Source organism: Mus caroli, unplaced genomic scaffold, assembly GCF_978045245.1.
Source record: "Mus caroli unplaced genomic scaffold, Mus_caroli_1 scaffold_9, whole genome shotgun sequence".
Taxonomy (NCBI): domain Eukaryota; kingdom Metazoa; phylum Chordata; class Mammalia; order Rodentia; family Muridae; genus Mus; species Mus caroli.
The window spans coordinates 88,758,412-88,785,246 of NW_028227264.1; the positions used below are offsets into that span (position 1 = coordinate 88,758,412).

Sequence of the window (26,835 nt, forward strand, 5' to 3'; positions counted from 1 at the left end):
TGAAGATTCAAACCCACATCTTCTATTCTCTGTCATTACTTTCAGAAAGTCCAGATTCTGTGTCTTTTCCCTTAGGCTTTTTCTTACATCTTTTTCTCTTTGTTTTTGCAGACTTACTATAACGTAGATCTATGCAGATTTCTTTCTATTTGTTGTACTTGGCACCCCTTATATTTCTTGCCTTTAAGTAAGTCTTCCTTTCTTCCCATTCTCTTGATCCAGAATAGGATTTTTATTAAATGTATGTTGGCTTTTCTGTTTATATATTTCACAGCAGAAATCATGGCATCTGAAGGAACTGCCAAAGGAATCAGAAAGAATGACAAGGTGTGTAAAGGGAACAGGAAATAAGTTCATAGAAGGGCCTTTTCTTAGCTACCTTGAAGAATAAGTAAGAACTTTCTAGGGGGATATTATAAGGAAGAACATCCCCATAGATGGTCCAATATAAGCAAAGTCATGGCTCTTAGGGAACAAATGTGGAACACCATCTAGATGCATCCATAGAGAATGGTAAGACCTGGTCTTTAAAAAGCTAGTCCAGAAGGCCCTTGTGTACCACATATGAAGGCTTTCAACCATATTCCATTGACAAGAAGAAGCAACAGAAATTTTCAACTGGAGTTGGGAGAGAACAGAAGAACGAAGTAAGAAGAAAAGGGCATGATTGGATGAAAGAGGGAAGGAGGCAGGGAGGGCAGAAAGAAGAGAAGGAGAAGAGAGGAAGAGAGGTAGGGAGGAGGAAGAGAAGAGAGGAGGGAAGAAAATGGGGACAGAATGAATTTGGAAGTTAATGCTCTGGACAGAGAAGGCAAAGTTTAAAGAGGCTCAAAAGAAGAGCCCTACCCTGAACTAAGCAGAAAAATGAGCACTTGAGTTGAAAGTGTCCTCAGGGAGGAAGAAGAAAGTCTTAGACACATTTTTTTAGGTGACTGTAATAAATCTACCCAGCTACAGAGGCTGAAAGCCAGCAGAAGATTAAGCCTAAGGATATGAAGTCTGGAGCTTGGGAATCTGAATGGTTCAACAGAGTCTGATCCTATGTCCTGCCAAATTTCACCCGCTCAAATCCTAATCCCTGTGTGATATATCTTGGAAGGCAACTAGTCATGATGCAGGATGCTCATAAAGAGGATTATCACTTTTATAAGAAGTTATCACACAGCTGAATAGTGGTGGCACACACCTTTAGTGGCACTTGGGAGGCAGAGGCAGGTGGGTTTCTTTGAGTTCAAGGCCAGCCTTATCTACAGAGCTAGTTGCAGGGCATCTAGGACTACATAAAAAATAATCCCTGTCTCAAAAAATAATAATAAACAAGTAAATAAATCAAAGAAGAGGAGGAGGAGAAAAAAAAGGAATAATAGTCAGAGCACTGGGCTGGAAAGATGGTCATGGTTAAGAGCACTTGCTGCTCTTGCAGAGCACCTGGAGTCAATTCCCAGAACCCACATGGTGGCTTCTACAATTCCAGTTCCAGGAGGTCCAATACCCTCTTCTGGCCCCCGAAGGCACCCAGCACATAAGTGATGCACATATATGCATGTAGGCAAACATTCGTACACATTAAATAATACATACATATATACATACTGTTTTTAATCATGAGATGATCTAGCCAAAAGATGGCCATCTGAATACCAGAAAGAGAGTCTCCAGTGCCCTGGTCCTGAAACACTTTTTAAAATAAGAAATATCTGTAATTTAAGCCACTCAATCTATGGTACTTTTGCTATAGGAGTCCAAACTAAAATAAATAGACTGCCACCATTAAATGGAATGGGAAATTCAACTTTAAGAAAGCTACCAGGCCAAAGTTCCATCCAGAGTATATAACTTTAAAATATCTAAGAACAAAATGAAAAGCCCAGTAGTCAGCTATAACTAAACATCCTAACTTGTCAGATAAATCATGTGTGGGGTTATTAGCTGCGGGCCTTTGGCATGCATCCGGAACTGAGTGTGAAGGAAGGGAGTGGATGGGGATCAGGGGCCTGTATGAGAGGGACCAAAAACTGGAAGCTGGGAGATGGTGACACAAGTTGTAAAACCGGGCCATCAAAATTTGGGGATGAAACACACTTGAGTCTCTGAGATGGGAAATTTCTCAAACTCTCTCAATTTTATGTTTTCTTATTGAAGAAATATATATCCCCACTTAATATAGTCTTGCCAATATGTTAGTGATGTATTTTATATTAATATATTATAAATCTACAGTTTAAAGAGCCCCAATCTAAAGAGCCTGAAGTTTTCCAATATCCTATCCTTCTGAGTACCAACATTATGTGTCAAATAGCAAATTCACACCTGACCCTGAAGTAATAGGTCACAATGAAAAGTCACGTATACTAAAAATATTGTATAAAAATCACCTCATGCTTTGTATATAACACATACAAAATTTAAATGAACTCTGTATTTAGACATCAGTTCCACCCTAAAACTATGTCATTACATGTATGTATGTGTGTGTGTGTGTATATATATGTGTGTGTGTGTGTGTGTGTGTGTGTGTATGTATGTATATGTGTGTATATATGTATATATGTATATACATCTTAAAATTGTTTTTTAAAATTCTAAAATTTAAAACACTTTGGGTACCAAGAATTTCTGACAAGTCATATGTAATCTGTATTGGTATTTTTAATACTAAATGATTACTGTATTAATGTAATCAGTTTGTTTATGCTTGCAACTCCTCACTGTGAAATCCTATTACCTTAGTTAGGGTTTCTATTGCTGTGATGAAACACCATGAGTAAAGGTAACTTGGGAAGTAAAAGGTTTGTTTTACTTCCTCTTCCATATCACAGATCATTCGTGAAGGAAGTCAGAACCAGAACTCACACAGGGCAAGATATTGGAGGCAGGAGCTGATGTAGGAGCCGTAGCTGGAGTGCTGCTTACTGGCTTGTACCTCACAGCTTGCTCAGCCTGGTTTCTCACAGAACTCAAGACCACCAGCCCAGGGATGACACCACTCACAACAGGCTGGGCCCTCCTGCATCAATTGCTAATTTAAAAAATGCCCTACAGGCTTTCCTACAATCTGGACTTATAAAAGCATTTTGTCAACTGAGGCTCCCTCCTCTGAGATGACACTACCTTGTGTCAAATTGACATAACACTAGCCAACACACTTCAATTTTAATATTTGTCACACTATATTATTATACTATATTAGAATACTTGGTTTCTTATCTGTTTTCTCCACTAAGCATTGATTTCCTGTGGTGTATGTCTTACTTTCCTATCCAAAGGTCATATCACAGTGCACAGAAGAGAGAAGAATGTAGTACACACTGGATAGATGGATGCATGCATGCATGCATGAATGCACAGATACAGCAAGCCAGCACTGGAGACTGCTTTTTTAACTTAACCTGCTATGATTTATTTACTGAAAATGCACTATTTGTCACTTGGAAGGAGAAATATATCCAGGTTTTTATAGCTTGCTCACTGCACACACTGGAAACTAGGGCTAAGTCTAATGAACAAGGACATATTGTGCATGTCAGTACACAATGAAGAGAAAGAGAAATGAATAGAATTGTGGCAAGAATAAAACCAGTCTGGAGAGGGAGGGAAGGGACTCGTGAGCCCCAACTCCTCTCTTCAGAGCTATAGACCTTGACCGCTCCTGAGGAAGGATGAGGTAGCTTTCTTTAAGCTCCAGTGGTTGACCCCATACCAAGGAGTACATTGACTGCACAAATTAGACTCGATGGCTTAATGAAAGAGGGGTGTGGGGATAGGACACAAATTTGGGAGGTAGAGGTAGACCTGAGAGGAGTTGAATGAAGTTCTCAAAGGATAAAAATATTATATATTTAAAAATATCAAAGACAATGAGAGCTCAAGTGCTTCTATCCATTCAGGATTTTATTAATTCACCCTGGAATTGTTGAATGATGGTGTTTATAAAAATGTGAAAATGTTTTCAGTGTGGTTATGGAAGCTAATAAGCATAAGCTATAAAATCCCAATAATCAATATATAACTGTCTAGTTGCATGTATAAAAACTTCATCAGCTCTTCTCTATCAGTGCTGAGTGAGGTTGTGAAGCTAAACATTATACTTGCAAAAGGATATCTGGAAGGTTTTGGAATCTCCAAGACAATTGTACTGACTCCAGTCACTCCAGATTTTCCCTCTAATTAGCAACAGAAGGAAAAAAATTAAAAATATATATATATATATATATATATATATATTAACTGTATTTTAAGACAAATAAGTAAGAAAGGCAGCAGAACTTTCACACAAATATTTTACACACTGAAATCAATAAATAAAATGCAGTCAGTCTACAACATAAGCAAAACCTTGACATTTATAGAAGCCATGGCAGCATCTATAATTTTCTAAAAGCTGGTGCCACATGTACAGGATTCCATTAATGTCCATGTGTGCCTTGTAAAGATACAAGCAGCAACAACAATATGCTGATAAGAAAATAATAACAGACAGTTACATGGTGAAAGTCAATTTTATTGTCACAGGAAAGCCCTGAAATGAAGAGAATTGTGGGCATTTGTTTTGTTTTATTTTGTTTGGTTTGGTTTTGTTTTGTTTGTTTTGGTTTGTTTTGTTAAAAAAAAAAGCTGGAAGTTAAAAATAGAAAGCTCGAGAAAACCGGCCTGAGTAGGGGCACAAGTCCCTTCCTGTCCGACCAGCACCGGGATAGCTAGGGCTCAGAGTCGGCTGACACCCACCAGCTACCCAGGACACCCGCCATGGGATCTTAAGATTTCTGGTGAGTGGAACACAGAGTCTGCTCCAATCCAATCGGGACCTGAGACTGCATTAGTTAGGGAAGCAGAAAACCGGCCTCAATAGGGGCACAAGACCTTTCTGGTCCGAACAGCACCAGGGTAGCTAGGGTGCAGAGTCGGCTGACACCCGCCAGCTACTCACAACACCAGCTTTGGGATCTTAAGACTTCAGGTGATCTGGCCACCCTCCCAGCCAGAGGACAGGTCCCCTCCCAGCCCGGAAGACCTTTGCCTCAGGATCAGCGGGAGCCATCTTGGTTCCGAGACTCCACTGAACTTAGTCTGCACAGGAGTGTGCACCACAGAAGCTGACAGCTTCTGGGATAGGCGGGAGTCACAGAGCTACTGAGGCAGCACCCTTTTGGGGCCCCAGACATCCGGCACCCTTCCTGGCCAGAGGACAGGTGTCCACCCAGCCCAGGAGGCTTTTGCCTCTAGATTGGCGGTAGTCATCTTGGTTCCGAGACTCCACCAAACATAGTCTGCACAGGTGAGAGTGTGCACCACACAAGCTGACAGCTTATGTGACCAGCCAAAGCAACACAGCTTCTGGGAAAGGTCCTGTTTTGGGCCTTCATCTTCGGCCAGGAGGAGGTCCAAACACCAGATATCTGTGCACCTTCCCTGTAAGAGGAGAGCTTGCCTGCAGAGACTGCTCGGACCACTGAAACTCAGAGGAGAGAGTCTGTCTCCCAGGTCTGCTTATAGAGGCTAACAGAATCACCAGAAGAACAATCTCTAAATAGACAACTATAACAACTAACTCCAGAGATTACCAGATGGCAAAAGGTAAACGTAATAATCTTACTGTAGAAACCAAGACCACTCACCATCATCAGAACCCAGCACTCCCACTTCGCCCAGTCAAGGGCACCCCAATACACTGGAATAGCTAGACCCAGATCTAAAAGCATATCTCATGATGATCGTAGAGGACATCAAGAAGGACTTTAATAACACACTTAAAGAAATACAGGAGAACAGTGCTAAACAGGTAGCAGACATTAAAAAGGAAGCACAAAAATCCCTTAAAGAATTGCAGGAGAACACTGCTAAACAGGTAGAAGACATTAAAGAGGAAGCATAAAAATCCCTTAAAGAAATGCAGGAAAACCAGACCAAACAGATGATGCAATTGACTAAAACCATCCAAGACCTAAAAAGGGAAGTAGACACAATAAAGAAAACCCAAATTGAGGCAACGCTGGAGTTAGAAACCCTAGGAAAGAAATCTGGAACCATAGATGCGAGCATCAGCAACAGAATACAAGAGATGGAAGAGAGAATCTCAGGTGCAGAAGACTCCATAGACAACATCGGGACAACAATCAAAGAAAATACAAAATCCAAAAAGATCCTAACTCAAAACATCCAGGAAATCCAGGACACAATGAGAAGACCAAACCTACAGATAATAGGAGTAGATGAGAATGAAGATTTTTCAACTCAAAGGACTGGCAAATATCTTCAACAAAATTATAGAAGAAAACTTCCCAAATCTAAAGAAAGAGATGCCCATGAACATACAAGAAGCCTTCAGAACTCCAAATAGACTGGACCAGAAAAGAAATTCCTCCCGACACATAATAATCAGAACAACAAATGCACTAAATAAAGATAGAATACTAAAAGCAGTAAGGGAAAAAGGTCAAGTAACATACAAAGGCAAACCTATCAGAATTACACCAGATTTTTCACCAGAGACTGTGAAAGCCAGAAGGGCCTGGACAGATATTATACAGAAAATAAGAGAACACAAATTCCAACCCAGGCTACTATACCCAGCCAAACTCTCAATTAACATAGATGGAGAAACCAAAGTATTCCACGACAAAACAAAATTCACACATTATATTTCCACAAATCCAGCCCTTCAAAGAATAATAACAGAAAAAAAAATACAAGGGTGGAAACCACATCCTAGGAAAAGCAAGAAGGTAATCCCTCAACAAACCTAAAAGAAGACAGCCACAAAAACAGAATACCAACTTTAACAACAAAAATAAAAGGAAGCAACAATTACTTTTCCTTAATATCTCTTAATATTAATGGACTCAACTCCCCAATAAAAAGACATAGACTAACAGACTGGCTACATAAACAGGACCCAACATTTTTCTGCTTACAGGAAACTCATCTAAGAGAAAAAGATAGACACTACCTCAGAATGAAAGGCTGGAAAACAATTTTCCAAGCAAATGGTCTGAAGAAACAACCTGGAGTAGCCATCCTAATATCTAATAAAATCGACTTCCAACCCAAAGTCATCAAAAAAGACAAGGAAGGGCACTTCATACTCATCAAAGGTAAAATCCTTCAAGAGGAACTATCAATTCTGAATATCTATGCTCCAAATAAAAGGGCAGCCACATTCATTAAAGATACTTTAGTAAATCTCAAAGTACACATTGCACCTCACACAATAATAGTGGGAGACTTCAACACACCACTTTTCACCAATGGACAGATCATGGAAGCAGAAACTAAACAGGGACACAGTGAAACTAACAGAGGTTATGAAACAAATGGATCTGGCAGATATCTACAGAATATTTTATCCTAAAACAAAAGGATATACCTTCTTCTCAGCACCTCATGGTACCTTCTCCAAAATTGACCACAAAATTGGTCACAAAACAAGCCTCAACCTATACAAAAATATTGAAATTGTCCCATGCATCCTATCAGGTCACCATGGACTAAGGCTGATCTTCAATAACAAAATAAATGATAGAAAGCCAACACACATGTGGAAACTAAACAACACTCTTCTCAATGATACCTTGGTCAAGGAAGGAATAAAGAAAGAAATTAAAGACTTTTTGGAGTTTAATGAAAATGAAGCTACAACATACCCAAACTTATGGGACATAATGAAAGCATTTCTAAGAGGGAAACTCATAGCTCTGAGTGCCTCCAAAAAGAAACTAGAGAGAGCACACATTAGCAGCTTGACAACACACCTAAAAGCTCTAGAACAAAAGGAAGCAAATTCACCCAAGAGGACTAGAAGGCAGGAAATAATCAAACTCAGGGGTGAAATCAACCAAGTGGAAACAAGAAGAACTATTCAAAGAATCAACCAAACGAGGAGCTGGTTCTTTGAGAAAGTCAACAAGATAGATAAACCCTTAGCCAGACACACTAGAGGGCACAGGGAAAGTATTCTAATTAATAAAATCAGAAATGAAAAGGGAGACATAACAACAGATCCTGAAGACATCTAAAACACCATCAGATCCTTCTACAAAAGGCTATACTCAACAAAACTGGAAAACCTGGATGAAATGGACAAGTTTCTAGACAGATACCAGGTACCAAAGTTAAATCAAGATCAGGTTAATGATCTAAACAGTCCCATATCCCATAAAGATATAGAAGCAGTCATTAATAGTCTCCCAACCAAAAAAATCCCAAGACCAGATGGGTTTAGTGCAGAGTTCTTTCAGACCTTCAAAGAAGATCTAATCCCAGTTCTTCACAAACTATTCCACAAAATAGAAACAGAAGGTACTCTACCCAACTCATTCTATGAAGCCACAATTACTCTGATACCTAAACCACAAAAAGACCCAACAAAGATAACTTCAGACCAATTTCTCTTATGAATATTGATGCAAAAATCCACAATAAAGTTCTTGCTAACCGAATCCAAGAACACATCAAAACAATCATCCACCCTGACCAAGTAGGTTTCATCCCAGGGATGCAGGGATGGTTCAATATACGGAAATCTATCAACGTAATCCAGTATATAAACAAACTCAAAGACAAAAACCACATGATCATCTCGTTAGATGCTGAGAAAGCATTTGACAAAATCCAACACCCATTCATGATAAAAGTCTTGGAAAGATCAGGAATTCAAGGCCCATACCTAACCATGATAAAAGCAATCTACAGCAAACCAGTAGCCAACATCAAAGTAAATGGTGAAAAGCTGGAAGAAATCCCACTAAAATCAGGGACTAGACAAGGCTGTTCACTCTCTCCCTACCTATTCAACATTGTACTTGAAGTCCTAGCCAGAGCAATTTGACAACAAAAGGAGATCAAGGGGATACAAATTGGAAAAGAAGAAGTCAAAATATCACTCTTTGCAGATGATATGATAGTATATATAAGTGACCCTAAAAATTCCACCAGAAAACTCCTAAGCCTGATAAACAGCTTCAATGAAGTAGCTGGATATAAAATTAACTCAAGCAAGTCAATGGCCTTTCTGTACACAAAGGATAAACAGGCTGAGAAAAAAATTATGGAAACAACACCCTTCTCAATAGTCACAAACAATATAAAATACCTTGGCGTGACTCTAACTAAGGAAGTGAAAGATCTGTATGACAAGAATTTCAAGTCTCTGAAGAAAGAAATTAAAGAAGATCTCAGAAGATGGAAAAACCTCCCATGCTCATGGATTGGCAGGATCAACATTGTAAAAATGGCTATCTTGCCAAAAGCAATCTACAGATTCAATGCAATCCCCATCAAAATTCCAACTCAATTCTTCAACGAATTAGAAGGGGCAATTTGCAAATTCATCTGGAACAACAAAAAACCTAGGATAGCAAAAACTCTTCTCAAGGATAAAAGCACCCCTGGTGGAATCACCATGCCTGACCTAAAGCTGTACTACAGAGCAATTGTGATAAAAACTGCATGGTACTGGTATAACAACAGACAAGTAGACCAATGGAACAGAATTGAAGACCCTGAGATGAACCCACACACCTATGGTCACTTGATCTTTGACAAGGGAGCAAAAACCATCCAGTGGAAAAAAGACAACATTTTCAACAAATGGTGCTGGTACAACTGGTGGTTATCATGTAGAAGAATGAGAATTGATCCATTCCTATCTCCTTGTATTAAGGTCAAATCTAAGTGGATTAAGGAACTCCACATAAAACCAGAGACACTAAAACTTATAGAGAAAGTAGGGAAAAGCCTCGAAGATATGGGTACAGGGGAAAAATTCCTGAATAGAACAGCAAAGGCTTGTGCTGTAAGATCGAGAATCAATAAATGGGACCTCATAAAGTTGCAAAGCTTCTGCAAGGCAAAAGACACCGTCAATAAGACAAAAAGACCACCAACAGATTGGGAAAGGATCTTTACCTATCCTAAATCAGATAGGGGACTAATAACCAATATATATAAAGAACTCAAGAAGGTGGACTCCAGAAAATCAAATAACCCCATTAAAAATGGGGCTCAGAACTGAACAAAGAATTCTCACCTGAGGAATATCGAATGGCAGAGAAGCACCTGAAAAAATGTTCAACATCCTTAATCATCAGGGAAATGCAACTCAAAACAACCCTGAGATTCCACCTCACACCAGTCAGAATGGCTAAGATCAAAAATTCAGGTGACAGCAGATGCTGGCGAGGATGTGGAGAAAGAGGAATGCTCCTCCATTGTTGGTGGGATTGCAAGCTTGTACAACCACTCTGGAAATCAGTTTGGCGGTTCCTCAGAAAATTGGACATAATACTACCAGAGGATCTAGCAATACCTCTCCTGGGCATATATCCAGAAGATGTTCCAACAGGTAAGAAGGACACATGTTCCACTATGTTCATAGCAGCCTTATTTATAATAGCCAAAAGCTGGAAAGAACCCAGATGCCCCTCAACAGAGGAATGGATACAGAAAATGTGGTACATTTACACAATGGAATACTACTCAGCTATTAAAAAGAATGAATTTATGAAATTCCTAGGCAAATGGATGGACCTGGAGGGCATCATCCTGAGTGAGGTAACCCAATCACAAAAGAACTCACACAATATGTACTCACTGATAAGTGGATATTAGCCCAAAAACTTAGGATACCCAAGATATAAGATACAATTGTTAAACGCATGAAACTCAAGAAGAACAAAGACCAAAGTATGGACACTGTGCCCCTTCTTGGAATTGGGAACAAAACACCCATGGAAAGAGTTACAGAGATAAAGTTTGGAGCTGTGATGAAAGGATGGACCATTTAGAGACTGCCGTATCCAGGGATCCATCCCATAAGCAGCTTCTAAACGCTGACACCATTGCATACACTAGCAAGATTTTGCTGAAAGGACCCAAATATAGCTGTCTCTTGTGAGACTATGCCGGGGCCTAGCAAACACAGGAGTGGATGTTCACAGTCAGCTATTGGATGTATCACAGGGCTCCCAATGGAGAAGCTAGAGAAAGTACCCAAGGAGCTAAAGGGATCTGCAACCCTATTGTTGAAACAACAGGACAAAACAGAACCCCGGAGCTCTTGTCTCTAGCTGCATATGTATCGAAAGATGGCCTAGTCGGCCATCAATGGAAAGAGAGGCCCATTGGACTTGCAAACTTTATATGCCCCAATATAGGGGAATGCCAGGGCCAAAAGAATGGGAATGGGTGGGTAGGGAAGTGGGGGGCGCTATGGGGGACTTTTGGGATAGCATTGGAAATGTAACTGAGGAAAATATGTAATATAAATATTAAAAATTAAAAAATAAATAAATAAACTTTACTGGAATTAGATACAAAAAAAAAAGAAGAACAAAGACCAAACTGTGGACACTGTGCCCCTTCTTAGAATTGGGAACAAAACACCCATGGAAAGAGTTACAGAGATAAAGTTTGGAGCTGTGATGAAAGGATGGACCATCTAAAGACTGCCATATCCAGGGATCCATCCCATAATCAGCTTCCAAACGCTGACACCATTGCATACACTAGCAAGATTTTGCTGAAAGGACCCAGATATAGCTGTCTCTTGTGAGACAAGGCCAGGGCCTAGCAAACACAGAAGTGGATGCTCACAGTCAGCTATTGGATGAATCACAGGGCCCCCAATAGAGGAGCTAGAGAAAGTACCCAAGGAGCTAAAGGGATCTGCAACCCTATAGGTGCAACAACATTATGAACTAACCAGTACCCCGGAGTTCTTGACTCTAGCTGCATATGTATCAAAAGATGGCCTAGTCGGCCATCACTGGAAAGAGAGGCCCATTGGACTTGCAAACTTTATATGCCTCAGTACAGGGGAACGCCAGGGCCAAAAAGTGGGAATGGGTGGGTAGGGGAGTCAGGGTGGGGGAGTGTATTGGGTACTCTTTGGATAGTATTGGAAATGTAAATGAGGAAAATACCTAATTTTTTTAAAAAGTAAATTAAAAAAATATAGAAAGCTCTTTCCAAAACCAACTGGCTTCTGCATACACTGCTCCATGGGAAGGAAAACGGGCTCACTGATGGGGAAGGTAGAATGTTCACCTGGCGGCTCGCATTTCACACCCCTCTGTGCTGAAAAAGGTCATAACATTCCTTTACTGTACCTACAGAAAGCATCTGATTTCTCTTCTTTTTCTACATGACTTTATTTATTCACTTTACAACTCAATCGATGACCCCCTCACACAGTCCCTCCCCCACTCTTCCTCCCCTTCTCTTCTGAGAGGATGGAGACCACTCCTGGGTATCCCCCAACCCTGGTACATCAAGTCTCTATAGGGCTAGATTCATCTTCTCCCACTGAGGCCACACAAGGCAGCCCAGTTGGAGGAACAGGATCCACAGGCAGGCAACTGATTTAGGGACAGCCCCGCTCCAGTTGTTTAAGGATCCCCCATGAAGACCAAACTGCACATTGGTTACATTTGTGCACAAGGCCGAGGTCCAGTCTGTTTGCTCTTTCGTTGGAAGTTCAGTCTCTGAGAGCCCCCAAGGGTCCAGGTTAGTTTACTCTATGCTTGCAGACAGGAGCCTAGCACAAATGTTTTCTGAGAGGCTCCACCCAGCATCTGACAGATCCAGAGAGCCACAGCCAAACATTGGACAGAGCTTGGAGACTTTATGGAACAGTTGGGGGAAGGATAGAGGGGTCCAGAGAAGATAGGGACTCCACAGGCATTTGATTTCTCAACTTCAGATCTTATTGAACAAAAGCAAACACAGTCATTCCTTTTTACAATAAAAGCAAACACCCTCGACTTAGAGGGGCAGCTCAGCAGTTAAGAACAGTGGCTGCTCTTGCAGAGGACCAGGATTCAGTTCCCAGCACCCATCCTGAGGCTAACAACTGTCTTCTAACTCCATTTTGAGGGGATCATATATCTTCTTCTGGCCTCCACAGGCACCTCCTGGCACCTAGCATATATATATATATATATATATATATATATATATATATATATATATATATATATATATATACATGCACTGAGCTGTTCACAGACAGCCTGGTCCGCAGTCAAGCACAGGCCTAGAACCCTGGTGACCCTAAGTGACTGTAGGTGTTTGGCCATGCCCCCTGGGCCCCTGTCTCCTGTCACAGCTACACACACACACACACACACACACACACACACACTGTACATATTTTATAAAACTCAAAGCACCATAGAATTTTGAGCTTACTACACAGATTATCTCTATAGCAAGGTGACCCTCACTCAGGATAATCAGAAAGATGGTTATACCCTGTCATGGTCAGGGCTGATGTTTTACAGCTGATCCCTAACACTCTTTAGATTTCAACTGAACAATTCAATCAAAGACACTCTGGGGGAAAGTGCTCATGGTGTGTGAGGAAGGTACACAATCAAACTTCAAAAAAGGCGGTCTATAAAATGCACACTGCCGAGGCCACACTGCTCTGTGCACAGGGCACCTGGGGTACTGCCTAGGGGTCCTCAGTTTTAACAAGTTCAGTGGTGATTGCCTGGATCCATGATGTTCACAGCCTCAGCATCTTGTCTCTAGGTGGCAGCATCTGTGAATTGTTACTTGCCACGGAATGCTGCTGGAGTTTGCTAGTTAAACCATTTTCTCTAAGTAATGTAGCTACAAAAGAAAATACAGCAGCATAATATTTACATCACTTAAACCTTCACCTCAGACGTCAGAAACAAGAACAGTGAGCGAGCCATCCTTGCATGTGTGGCCCTTACTTCAAATGTGACATATCATAAATGCTGTGCCTTGGTTAAGTTATGACTTCTAAAAAAAAAAAATCACATAGATCAGTGATCAGCAAAAGAGAACCAGACAGTAAACATTTTTGGCATTACAAGCTACAAAATTTTTTATGATTACTTGATTCTACATTGTTATGCAAAACTCACTGTAGGTTATGCATAAACGAAAGTATGGCTGTATCCAAAAAGACCTAATGTAAGAAACTGAAAGTCAAACTTTATGTAATTTTTGTAGATCACAAAATATTATTATTAACTTTTTTATTGCTCATCTTCCTCATATGCCATGAGAAATTTCCTCCAAAGTGTCTTTGATGAAATTGCTCATTTGGAATCTAAAGAGTGCTTAGGGATCACTTGTAAGACTGAGCAGGTCAATTTGGTGGGGCAAAGATATTCAAAAAGAAATTACTCAGCCAAAAGTCTCCCTTTCTGCTTCTTAAACTCCTAGTTGAAGTTCATTCCTAGGGAACATCTTAGCAAATGGAATAACACTTCAGTCACTTGTCTCCAAACATAACCTTCCTTCTAATCCAACTAAGGGATTTAACAGGGAGCATGGAGATACTGTAGGAGTCCAGAGCATCACACAAGCAGAAGTACAGACACAATCGGGTCAGCAGGGAAATGAATGAAAGAACATTAGATATGCCAAGACCTGAACCCCCAAAGAGGCCCGCACTGTTACCTGCTGTGTCTTGGCTCAGAGTCTCCTGGCTGCTGCTGCTGTAAGAAGGCACTGGAGTGATGGACAGCGAGGCGGGACAAGACAAAGGTGTGGCCAGGTCAGCTTTGCGAGTGAAGGACTGGTGGTACACAGGGATGCCTGCGTCTTTGGAGAGGAAGAGGGGCAGATCTGATGGGAGGGTGGGTCTGCCTTGTACATAAGGATTCTTCCAGTGGGTGAGTCCAATTGCAACAGGCCCAGCAACATCGTAGCCTGTTGAGGTAAACAAATTGGGTCAGTAACCATATCAAAACCTTATACACTGTTTGACTGTGAGTCAAATCCAATCCTGAGAAATTCTCAGGATAAACAGCTACTGTCACACTTGACAAATAGTGTTCATCTTGTCACATTAAACTTATTAAAGCCACATTGTGTGCGTGTGTGTGTGTGCATGTGTGTGTGTGTGTTTGCATGTGCCTGCCATAGGTGTTCACAAGTGTCCAACAACCATGTCCAATCAAAACAGCTAAAGTTACAGGCAATTATGAGCCACTCAACATGTGTGCAGGCAACTAGCTTGAATCCTTGGGAAGAGCAGAAAATACTCTTAAGTACTGAGCCATCTCTCCAGCCTCTGTGGTCATAGACTTTTAAGAAGCAATTGAAGAACAACTATATGCTAGACACTTTACACAGCCAATCTCTACCCCATACAGCAACTTGTCAGGAGCCATCCTAGGACAAGCTAAGAACTAGCCGGTGATTGTCCCGAGATGAGTCTGCTTAGATTTAAAATAATCCATGACAGATTTGCTCCCACAGGCAAGGCCCATGAGAAATTCATTTTAGGAAACATTCCTGCTATTAATGTGCTTTTCCTGTTATTATTAAATATGTAACAGTTACTGGGTATTAGCCCACCCTGTTGAGCAGATCTCTGCAGAACAACAAAGATGTACTGTCTTGTATTGATGCTATCTAGACAAATAGATGACTTCTTAATTCTTAATAATGATCCTATAAGAATTTCTAAAAATTATATCAGTATTTATTAAGCTCTTTTATAGTGGGGATGCTGTTAGGTCCTTTCTGATCATCAAAACTGCAATGAGAACTCTGCAAGTCTCCAAGTGTCACCAGTTAATTGCTTCTGCTAGCAAGCAAGCATCTACTACTCAGACCACATTCCATGAGGTTGTATAACCATTGACCAGAGATCATAAAAAGGGAACTAATGATTTGTTAAAGGTGCTATGTAGCAGGATTTTCCCTGTCCAATATATTTAGTTGTTAGTGCAGCAGGAGGCCTGTGATTGGACAGAAAAAAGGGACACAGAGCTAAGAGTTGCAGGGACAGAGAAGGAGCAAGATGGAGGATGGACAGGAAGAAGATCCTGATCCCACATGCGTTTAAATAGCCATAGGTAGTTATGAATATCATACAGGAATAGAATAATTGGGATAACTTGTCTGATCCAGGTGGGCAGAATGTATCATCATTATCATTTGCAGTTGAGGATGCCAGCTATTAGTGTCCTGTATCTGCCTCCATGCCTCTTTCCCATGATGTACTCCTATGCCTCTAAAACAGGCAGTTCTCAACCTGTGGGTCAAGACCCCTTTGGGGATTCCATATCAGATATCCTGCATATTAGATATTTGCATTACAATTCATAACAGTAGCAAAACTACAGTTATAAAGTAGCAACAAAATAATTTTATGGTTGGAGGGTCACCATGACATGAGGAACCGGATTGAAGGGTCAAGGCATTAGGAAGATTGAGAACCACTGCTCTAGAACCATAAGCCCAAATAAACACCTCCTACTATAAGTAGCCTTGATCATGGTATTTGATCAAAGCAACATAAAAGTAACTGATAACTGTCTCGCACTGACAAGTTGTCAGTCAAAGCTATGACAAAGAGAATGACCATTTCTTCAGCCCAGTGTAAACAGAAGGTCTGAATTTTTCCAGGATTGAGTAAAGCCAGGTGTGTCTTGAGACAGCAGGCACTTAAGCTTCAGTGGAAATAGCCATGTGAACACATATGTTAGGAAGCTTGAGAAATGGAAATGATGGTCAAGAACAATGAGGCAAGCACCATAAATCCAGTCACCATCCACACCAAAGTTGTGATTAAAGCCTAGAAATCAAAAATGACAATATTCCTAGTACTTACTGCCATAGCACCAATCGAACTATTAGCATTACCGCATGTCAACCTCACAATATTCCTGTCAATCATGCACTGTTTGTCCCATGGACAGATGCAGAAACTGAGGCTGAGGGGAGCTATATCTTTCCCCATGGTCAAGATTACACATAAGTCAAGATTCAAGGTTAGACACTCTGAAGACAATATAAGATGTACTTCCTTGCTAAGAAAGTGGTGAAGCATGCTCTGGTGTGTGTTCTGTCACTAAGAAAGTCGTCAAGTAGAGCATGTGTCCTTCTTACCGGTTGGGACATCTTCTGGATATATGCCCAGGAGAGGTATTGCTGGATCCTCCGGTAGTACTATGTCCAATTTTCTGAGGAACCGCCAGACTGATTTCCAGAGTGGTTGTAAAAGCTTGCAATCCCACCAACAATGGAGGAGTGTTCCTCTTTCTCCACATCCTCGCCAGCATCTGCTGTCACCTGAATTTTTGATCTTAGCCATTCTGACTGGTGTGAGGTGGAATCTCAGGGTTGTTTTGAGTTGCATTTCCCTGATGATTAAGGATGTTGAACATTTTTTCAGGTGCTTCTCTGCCATTCGGTATTCTTCAGGTGAGAATTTTTTGTTCAGTTCTGAGCCCCATTTTTTAATGGGGTAATTTGACTTTCTGGAGTCCACCTTTTTGAGTTCTTTATATATATTGGATATTAGTCCCTTATCTGATTTAGGATAGGTAAAGATCCTTTCCCAATCTGTTGGTGGTTTTTTTGTCTTATTGATGGTGTCTTTTGCCTTGCAGAAGCTTTGCAGTTTCATGAGGTCCCACTTGTCAATTACATGCTCCACTATGTTCATAGCAGCCCTATTTATAATAGCCAGAAGCTGGAAAGAACCCAGATGTCCCTCAACAGAGGAATGGATACAGAAATTATGGTACATTTACACAATGGAGTACTACTCAGCTATTAAAAAGAATGAATTGATGAAATTCCTAGCCAAATGGATGGACCTGGAGGGCATCATCTTGAGTGAAGTAACACAATCACAAAGGAACTCACACAATATGTATTCACTGATAAGTGGATATTAGCCCAAAACTTAGGATACCCAAGATATAAGATACAATTTGCTAAACGCATGAAACTCAAGAAGAATGAAGACCAAACTGTGGACACTGTGCCCCTTCTTAGAATTGGGAACAAAACACCCATGGAAGGAGTTACAGAGACAAAGTTTGGAGCTGTGATGAAAGGATGGACCATCTAGAGACTGCTGTATCCAGGGATCCATCCCATAATCAGCTTCTAAACGCGGACACCATTGCATACACTAGCAAGATTTTGCTGAAAGGACCCAAATATAGCTGTCTCTTGTGAGACTATGCAGGGGACTAGCAAACACAGGAGTGAATGCTCACAGTCAGCTATTGGATGTATCACAGGGCTCCCAATGGAGAAGCTAGAGAAAGTACCCAAGGAGCTAAAGGGATCTGCAACCCTATAGTTGGAACAACATGATGAACTAACCAGTACCCCGGAGCTCTTGTCTCTAGCTGCATATGTATCGAAAGATGGCCTAGTTGGCCATCAATGGAAAGAGAGGCCCATTGGACTTGCAAACCTTATATGCCCCAATATAGGGGAATGCCAGGGCCAAAAGAATGGGAATGGGTGGGTAGGGAAGTGGGGGGCGCTATGGGGGACTTTTGGGATAGCATTGGAAATGTAATTGAGGAAAATATGTAATAAAAAATATTAAAAATTTAAAAAAAAGAAAGTCGTCAAGATACATTCTGGGAACTACAAATGGGAACTGTGCCCTGAAAAGTCAGATTTGTGTTATTTATTCCTTTCTGGACACTTTTCATAGAGGAACCCAATTATCAGAATACTTGAGGGAAAGAAAGTGCTAAAAATCATGCTAATATGACTGTTTTCATCCTTCTCATTTGGTCACCTTCATAGAAGTCATCACATGGGATGCAGGAAATGTAAGTGAATCTTCTGAGAGGACCAGGAAGCCCCTGGGGCTCATCAACAAGAACTTAACCTCTCTGTGCTCTGAACAGTAGTGGGAGCAGGGAGGAGCTTGAAGGCTGTTCCCAGCAGTGAGCCTAATCACGATTTCCAGACTACACTTCTGACTCAATCTTCTTGACTCTCCTCTAAGCCCTACTATGGTATTTGCTCTAGAAGAGAAGTTCCAGAGTACTCCATTTAAATAAGTGGGTTTTTTTATATTCTTTATTTTTAAAATTGAACCAATAATGCCTCCTTATCACGCCAAAGAATACTTGCCTTGCCACACCACTCAGACACTCAAGTCTCTCTTTCTTTAAACATTTGTTTAAACGTTATTGACATGGTAGTATAATCCCATCCCTTTCCTGTCCCTTTCCTCCCTCTAGACCAGAGCGTCTCTACTTGTGGGTTGCCACTGCTTTGGGGGTCACATATCAGATATGCTACATATCGGATATTTACATTACAATGCGTAACAGTAGCAAAATTACAGTTATGAAGTAACAATGAAATAATTTTATGGCTGGAGGTCACTTTAACATGAAGAGCTGTATTAAAGGGATGCAGCATTAGGAAGGTTGAGAGCCACTGTATCTAAACCCACCCATATACTCCCTTCCATTGCTCTCCTTGGAATTCACAGCCTCTTTTAAGTGTTGGAGTGTGGTGTGTGTGTGTGTGTGTGTGTGTTTTCCTAAGTATATAACTATGCTGTAAGACTGTATCTCTTAAGAATGTCAGAAGCTATATCCATATAATCTCAGTAGCATGGCTGTCTAAACAGGACCTGAACAGGGATGACATGAATATACATATTCATGTGTAAGCCCACAGGCCTCAGCCCTAGACAAAGAACTACAGTCAACTAAGGAATGCTGAGCACAGAAGAAATAGCCTTCCCCAAGGAACATCATACCAATCCATTATTCATTAGCAAATGGTCAGCCCTGAAAACCTAGAGATTCAAGTCTCTTTCTCTTTCCTTCCACATGCCCAAGTCCGTCTAGAATCATTACCAAGAAGAGAGCACACTGTGAAAGTGTGTTTAAGACTCTATAAGTGCTCCTTAATTTAAGAATGGGAAACCTGTTGTAAATATAAAAAGGACATTGTTCAACCTTTACCAAAGAGACCTTTGTTTAATAAGCAAGGAAGACATCTTGTTAAGTGAAACAAGCCAGGCACAGAGAGGGAAAAAAAAAAAAAAAAAACACTGCACAGCCTTACTTTTCTATGCAATCTTTAAGTATAAAAGGCCAAATAATCCCAACTACACAGAAACAGAGAGTAGATGTAGTTCAGGGGAATAGGAGGAAGGAATGGGAGATGGAGGTCAAAGGATGCCATATACTAATGACACTGTATTTTACAATGCAAATTTGTTAAAAGAGTAGATTTTAGAAATGCACACCATACACAAATAAAGAAAACTAGGAGTCAATAGCTGTGTTAATTTTCTTTTTTTTCCTGGCAACTTTTTTTAATAAATATTTTTATTAGATATTTTCTTCATTTACATTTCAAATGCTATCCCCTTTCCTAGTTTCCTCTTCAAAAGTCCCCAATACCCTCCCTCCACCCTGCTCCCCAACCCACCCACTCCTGCTTCCTGGCCCTGGCATTCCCCTGTACTGGGGCATATAATCTTCTCAAGACCAAGGGCCTCTCCTTCCATTGATGGCCGACTAGGCCATCCTCTGATACATCTGCAACCACAGACACAAGCTTTGGGGGCAGGGGTGGGCGGTACTGGTTAGTTCATATTGTTCCTCCTATAGGGTTGCAGACCACTTTAGCTCCTTGGGTACTTTCTCTAGCTCCTTCATTAGGGGCCCTGTGTTCCACCCTATAGATAACTGTGAGCATCTACTTCTGTATTTGCCAGGCACTGGCAGAGCCTCACAAGAGATAGCTATATCAGGGTCCTGCCAGCAAAATCTTGCTGACATATGCAATACTGTCTGGGTTTGGTGGTTGTATGTGGGATGGATCCCCAGGTGGGGCAGTCTCTGGATGGTCCTTCCTTCCATCTCAGCTCTAAACTTTGTCTCTGTAACCCCTTCCATGGGTATTTTGTTCCCCATTCTAAGAAGGAATGAAGTATCCACACTTTGGTCTTCCTTCTTCTTGAGTTTCATATGTTTTGCAAATTGTATCTTGGGTATTCTATGTTTCTTGGCTAATATCCACTTATCAGTGAGTGCATATCATGTGTGTTCTTTTGTGAATGGGTTACCTCACTCAGGATGATATCCTCCAGATCCATCCATTTGCCTAAGAATTTCATAAATTCATTGTTTTTAATTGCTGAGTAGTACTCCATTGTGTAAATGTACTATATTTTCTGTATCCATACCTCTGTTGAGGGACATCTGGGTTCTTTCCAGCTTCTGGCTATTATAAGTAAGGCTGCTATGAACATAGTGGAGCATGTGTCCTTATTACAAGTTGGAACTTCTTCTGGATATATGCCCAGAAGTTTCTTACTAAGAATTTGATTATATATATAATATCACATTGTATACTCTAAATATGTACATAAAACACATAATGCCAAATCACCCATAACTGTAACTATGTATTCACCACAACTATATGTATATTTTCTTCCTTGAAAAATAATTTTTGACGGTTTTCAATAACTCTGGACTCTCCAAAGTTTCAGGGTTTACTAGTTCTTAGCTAGAAAATCATAGCTAATTTGTAGCATTTTCTTAATGTTAAAAAGACACTGTTCACATGGCTAAAGGTTTTTTCATGTTTGTTATCCCAGAAATGGTGCCCATTAGCAAATATTTTAATCCATTTCATTGATACAAAGGAGCTATAATAAGATCTGCATAATTATGATCAAATGTAAATGGGACACTCTAAATTTAAAAGTAGCAATGAGGTCAAAGTATTTTGAGGGAACGGCCAACCAAAGGAACAGCTGGCATCCCAGAATCAAGCAACAGGATGTCCCGCTGGTAGCAGGCTCATGCTTCCCACCCCCACCCTACCCCCCACAACGTCAGTCCACTAAGGGAGAAAGGTGGCAACAGGTATCTCAGCTGCCTTTAGGTTCAACATCAACATTGTCACTTGACAGACTCAAAACTGAAGGGGACCTTAGAAGGCACACCCGGTGCTGTCATCAGTCTTTGGTAGAAAATTGATGGTACTCACCTCTGAGGTTCTGACAGCTCTAACACATGGATAAGAGCTACCATACAATAGGGAGTCAGCCAAGAGCCAAAACCTATTGAAGGACTTTGAAAGAGTGGTTTGTCTATGCCTCAGATCCTTCCTATACCTCTGCTTCTGCAGCTCATGTAAGGATTTATCTATACAAGCCCTGTATCTTAGAATCCCTCACATACAGGATGACTGTTATCCAAGACAGTGGCTCTCAACCTTCCTAATGCTGTGACCCTTTAATACAGCTCCTCATGTTGTGGTGACCCCCAACCAAAAAACTCCTTTTGTTGCTACTTTGTATCTGTAATGTTGCTATTGTTATGAATCGTAATGGGATTTCTGATGGTCTTAGGCCATCCTTGTGAAAGGGTCATTCAACCCCAAGGGGTCACAACCCATAGGTTGAGAACCTCGCTAAGAGGATGAATGTAAGGGATACAAGAAAGCAAAGAACTGTTCAAGCAGAGCTCCTTAAATGATCCATAGGAAGGTGCCCTCCCTCTAGCCCTGAGTGTCTCCATTGTTTTTCTATTTTCTGCATTTGCCATGAATGTTACCAAAAGCTTTTTATTACCAAGACTTTGGATGGATTGTGGGAAATGGATGCTGCCTGTTCCCTCTGCAGAACCTCATGGCCTTCCTTCCTTCAACAGCTTTGACTTTGTTTTCTGCCCCAACCCCGAGGAGCCCTGGGGACAGCAACTCAAAACAGCTGATTTAATTTCACTTGTCCAGGCCCTCAAGTGGCCCTGATAGGTACACACTCAGTTGGTTGACTCGGGAATGGTCATGGGACCCCTTAAACCTGTGGATGCAAGTCAGGTCTCCTGAAGCTCTTCAGGGGAAAGGCTCTCCACTAGTGGAGGCCTAAGGAGACAGTGCATTCCTTTTCCTCATGGTGGCGGCCACCATGAGGATACGCCACCATGAAAGTGGAAGGGAGAAGGCCTCTCACAACAGCTCAGAACAACTCTGCCTCTGGCCTTCTGTTGGTTCAAGAATAAGCTCCCTACGGTCTTGGCCAATCAGGGAACTGAAGTAGGAGTTTGGTTATATTGTCACCTTAGAAAACTAAGCATTCCCTGTCCCCACCTCCCTTTCAGAGGTTAGATTTGTAAGAACTCTTGTAAAAAAGAAAAGAAAAGTTCCACAAAACTGTGTGGCTTAACGTAACAGAAATGTATTGTTTCACAGTTCTGGAAAGCAGAAGTCGAAAGTGATGTGTCACAAGGGCCACACAGCCTCTGATGGTTCCATCAGTGAATCTACTCTTTGCTTTTTTCTCGGGTTCCTATGTTCCTAGAATTCATTGCTATTCCTCAGCTGACAGACATCTTACCCCACTGCCACATGGCATTGTCCCTGTGTGTTTCTCTAACCCTTCTCATTACAGGCATACAGGTGGACTAAGCAAGTATGGTGTCATCTTGACTTGATTCTCAGGTACTGAAAACTCAAGACACCTTTGGAAGACCCGGTTTAACCCACATATCCTGACATGGTAGGTACAGCTTCTGGATGGAGAAAGGGCATTTGCCCCTGAGTGCAAGTTGCCAGGTAACCGGAATGCCATCCAACAGAATCAAGGCTGCCTGTTCTCAAACCCTAATTCTTACTACCAATGAGTCCAGAGTCAATTGCTTAACCTCCCAGGGTCTCGGTTTCCCCATCTCTAAAGTGAAGGCTGTAATCCTATCTACCTCAGGACCTTGGTTAGCATGGAGTGAGTAAATACAGAAAGAGTCCTCAGAATGGCACCTACGGGACACCTTCCCCCATTGGGTCTCCTATTACATCACTGCTACTCTGCCTCCCTCCAGTTTCACTGGGGATTTCATTATTCAGCCCATGGTGCCCCACAGCTCCTTACACCAAGCTCTGCAACGTGAGTCCTATATAGGGGTGTCCTCGGGGTCAACTTTGAGCTTGAGTTGCTCTGATTTTCAAGAATCCTATTTGTCTAACTTCCTTCCATTTGTCTATCTTTCTCTCTAACTGGGTTCCCTTCAAAGATTTCTTGGCTCTCTGAACACAGAATGTAGTGGCTCTCACTCTCAGGATCTCAGGCAATCCCAAAGACTCAGCCAACCTCTCCATGCAGGCAGTGCCTCTGACTGCACTCTCTGAGCATTCTACCCACAATTCCAATTTCCTTCAAGAGATTTTAAGGAGTCCCATGCATTACCTCATATCCAAGCTTTAATGGCCACACCCCAGCATATCTAAACTATATTGGTTGTACCCTTTTCCTAACTAACATATTTCTGACAGTGACTAGACTCATTGGCACCCTGACTCAAAGTCTCAGAGCACTCTTGTCTACCCTCAGATGCAGTCAATGACCATTCTAGCCCACTAACCTGTCCTTCACCCTCCAATGTGCCTCTTGACCCCACTTTTTTGGCTTTGTTACTGTCTCATGTCAGTGACTCTACTCAGAGCCACTGACTTGCATAACACACTAGAATCTCCCACTGGAAACACAGAATAGTCTCAGAATAGTCTCTCATCCATGCTGGCCATTCAAGCTTCTCAATGCCTTACTGCAGGCCCTCCCTCTATGGCCTGCCCCTGATTGACAAATATTTCCAAAACGATCTTAAGTGTTTGATATTTTCAAACAGGCTCTGATGGGTGAACTCCAGAGGATAATTTTTAAATGTCATTACTCTTCATTTTAAAATTAATCACTTAAAAAAAAGTAATACTCTGAACCAAGTTCTCCCATTTAGTTTTAATCCTTGAGTCTGCTTTGGTGTTTGAACAAAGCGATACCAACCCACAGACTTCATGAGAGGTGAAAAAAGTGGATATGTCAGAGCGTACTCACACCATGTAAAGATCCAGAGACCTCATACCAGTGAGCGGCGACGGACTTCAGAGTAAATTAGACAGAGGTGATGGCAGTGCAGACTCTTTATAAAATACCCAGAAGTATGACGTCGGGGTCAAAGATTGTCCCACTGAAACTAATAGCACATTGTCTTGCAAGCAGCAATCGCATCCCAGCAGTCACAGGACATTTTTTAGTAAACTAATCAGGGAATTGGAGGCCACTTTGCTTGGTGGCATTTTAAATCCAACGTAGTTTTTAATAGGTATTTCGAACAGAAGGTGTCCATGTGTAGTTTTCTATTCAAATATACTTTTGCGACTTTATAATCAAAAGAATTCAAATGTATTTTACAGGGCCGTCATTATTTGACAGAGCTCCCTGCTATGGCAGTTAAAGAAGCCACATTCTGGAGTCCCAAGGCATGGGTTGTAGTCTAAGAGACCTGTACTGGAACCCTGATCATATCAATAACAAAAAGAAGTCAAGTCCCCTAATCTGTGTGATGAAGAAATACTGGTGCCATCTCACAGAGTTCCTGTCTAGTAAAATGGATTAAGTAGAGAGCCAACAGCAGCCGGTGGGTACAAAATAAATATTAGCTGTGGTCACCACCAAATTGTTTGTAAGTCACTGCCTACGATTCTGGACTCAGGAAAGTTTTGAAAGAAGTGGGAGAGAGAAGCCGGGCGTGGTGGCGCACGCCTTTAATCCCAGCACTCGGGAGGCAGGAAAAGAAACCATTCGCTATAGACTAGTTACACGTCTCCTGCCAATGGCAGCAAGAATCCACAAGAGGGCGCCCCAGGACGAGAACCCACCAGCAGCAACTGCTGTGGTTCTGAAAACCAATTCTTTCATAGGTATTTTTCTCCTTGTTCCTCCCTAAGCCCCCCCTCCACTCAGGTTAAGCATGTTACACGACAGTCGCTGCAATTGCTCACCTATGGTGATCTGGCTGACACAGCTGTAGTAGCTGCCCGTGGTTGCAGAGGACAGGTTATAACTCCCACTGCTCACATCTTTGTCTGTTAAGAAAGCAAGACAAGAAGGTTAATACCAACTCGTGGTTACCATGACTACGATGTAAGCTTATGACTGAAACTCTAATAACAACAAAGGCAGCTCTGCGTCTGTGACAAAGGTGCTCTCATATTCATCCGCTGGGTCACAGGCACCAAGCACACAAGGTTGTGGGTACTCTTTTGCACACCAGCAATCCCTGAGGTTGTCAAGGGCAGACCCAAACATAACAATGTTCATTGATTTAAAGCAAAACAAAAGGGGAAAAAAAAAGTTAAAGGAGGTGTACACACACAGACACACACACACACACACACACACACACACACACACGGCTACTTTTACTTCTTCCTAGTTATAAAGAGGTTGTGGTCACAGACAAGAAATAGGCCAGCTTTGTTTAATGTACGTTCTTTAACTTGCTTAATTCCTTTCAGTATTAGTCTCCACCTGAACACGGTGGTCATAAGGCTAATCTCAAGGATAGGGAGTTAAGATACAGCATAAGATCAGCCACAGGAAATGTACCCCTGGCACATAAGTCAGTCTATGTGGAATGTGTTGGATCGACCAATTCAGATCTAAAGCATAGCCAATGAGTCTACCTGCTCCAAAGTCGCCATTCTCGATTCTCTCTAAAGCTTTCACTAACAGTCTGCCTTTAGAAGATTCTGGAAAGGAGATCTTTAGGGGGCAGGGTTAAAGGCATGGGAAATGCACACAACAGAGAGAAAACATCTGTTAGTGATAGGTGGCTGTGGATGAGCAGGAGGAACAGCATAAAAGAGAAATGCTTATGGAAGACTAGGGTCAGTAGTAAAGTAGGATGCTTGAATCAGAAGCAGTTGTCTAGGAAGGGGCTGTGGGTAAACCGAAGTGGCAAAGCCCCTCTGCTCTCAGTGGTAAGTCAGGGCTGCAAAGGCACAGGAGGTGTGGCAATCTGTGACACAAGGAAACCATGTGGCGAAAGGTGCACACACTTATGGGCCTCGAACAGAAAACATCAATCAAATACTTATGTGTGGCTCTTAAACCAGACAATTCAGGACAGCCTTAATATTGATTTAGTCCTTGAGGGACCGATTTTGGTGAAATGAGAATATCGTGTAGCCAGAGGGGAATCTTGAAACTGAATGAAATCAATGAAGTCTGTAGATCCTGGAGATATATATATATGTGTGTGTGTGTGTGTAGTATTA

The 26,835-nt window shown here is 41.5% G+C and overlaps 1 protein-coding gene across 1 annotated transcript in view; it reads right to left on the bottom strand.

Annotated features, from left to right (window-relative positions):
- The window catches only part of Ano4 (anoctamin 4), a 408,979-nt gene extending 383,345 nt beyond the window's left edge, over positions 1 to 25,634 (bottom strand). Inside the window, exons 1-2 of the mRNA XM_029482964.2 lie at positions 25,558 to 25,634; positions 14,434 to 14,685 (exon numbers count right to left, since the gene is read on the bottom strand). The gene's annotated coding sequence lies outside the window, so the exon portion shown is untranslated. The remainder of the gene's footprint in view (positions 1 to 14,433; positions 14,686 to 25,557) is intronic.
- Between the last annotated feature and the right edge of the window lie 1,201 nt (positions 25,635 to 26,835).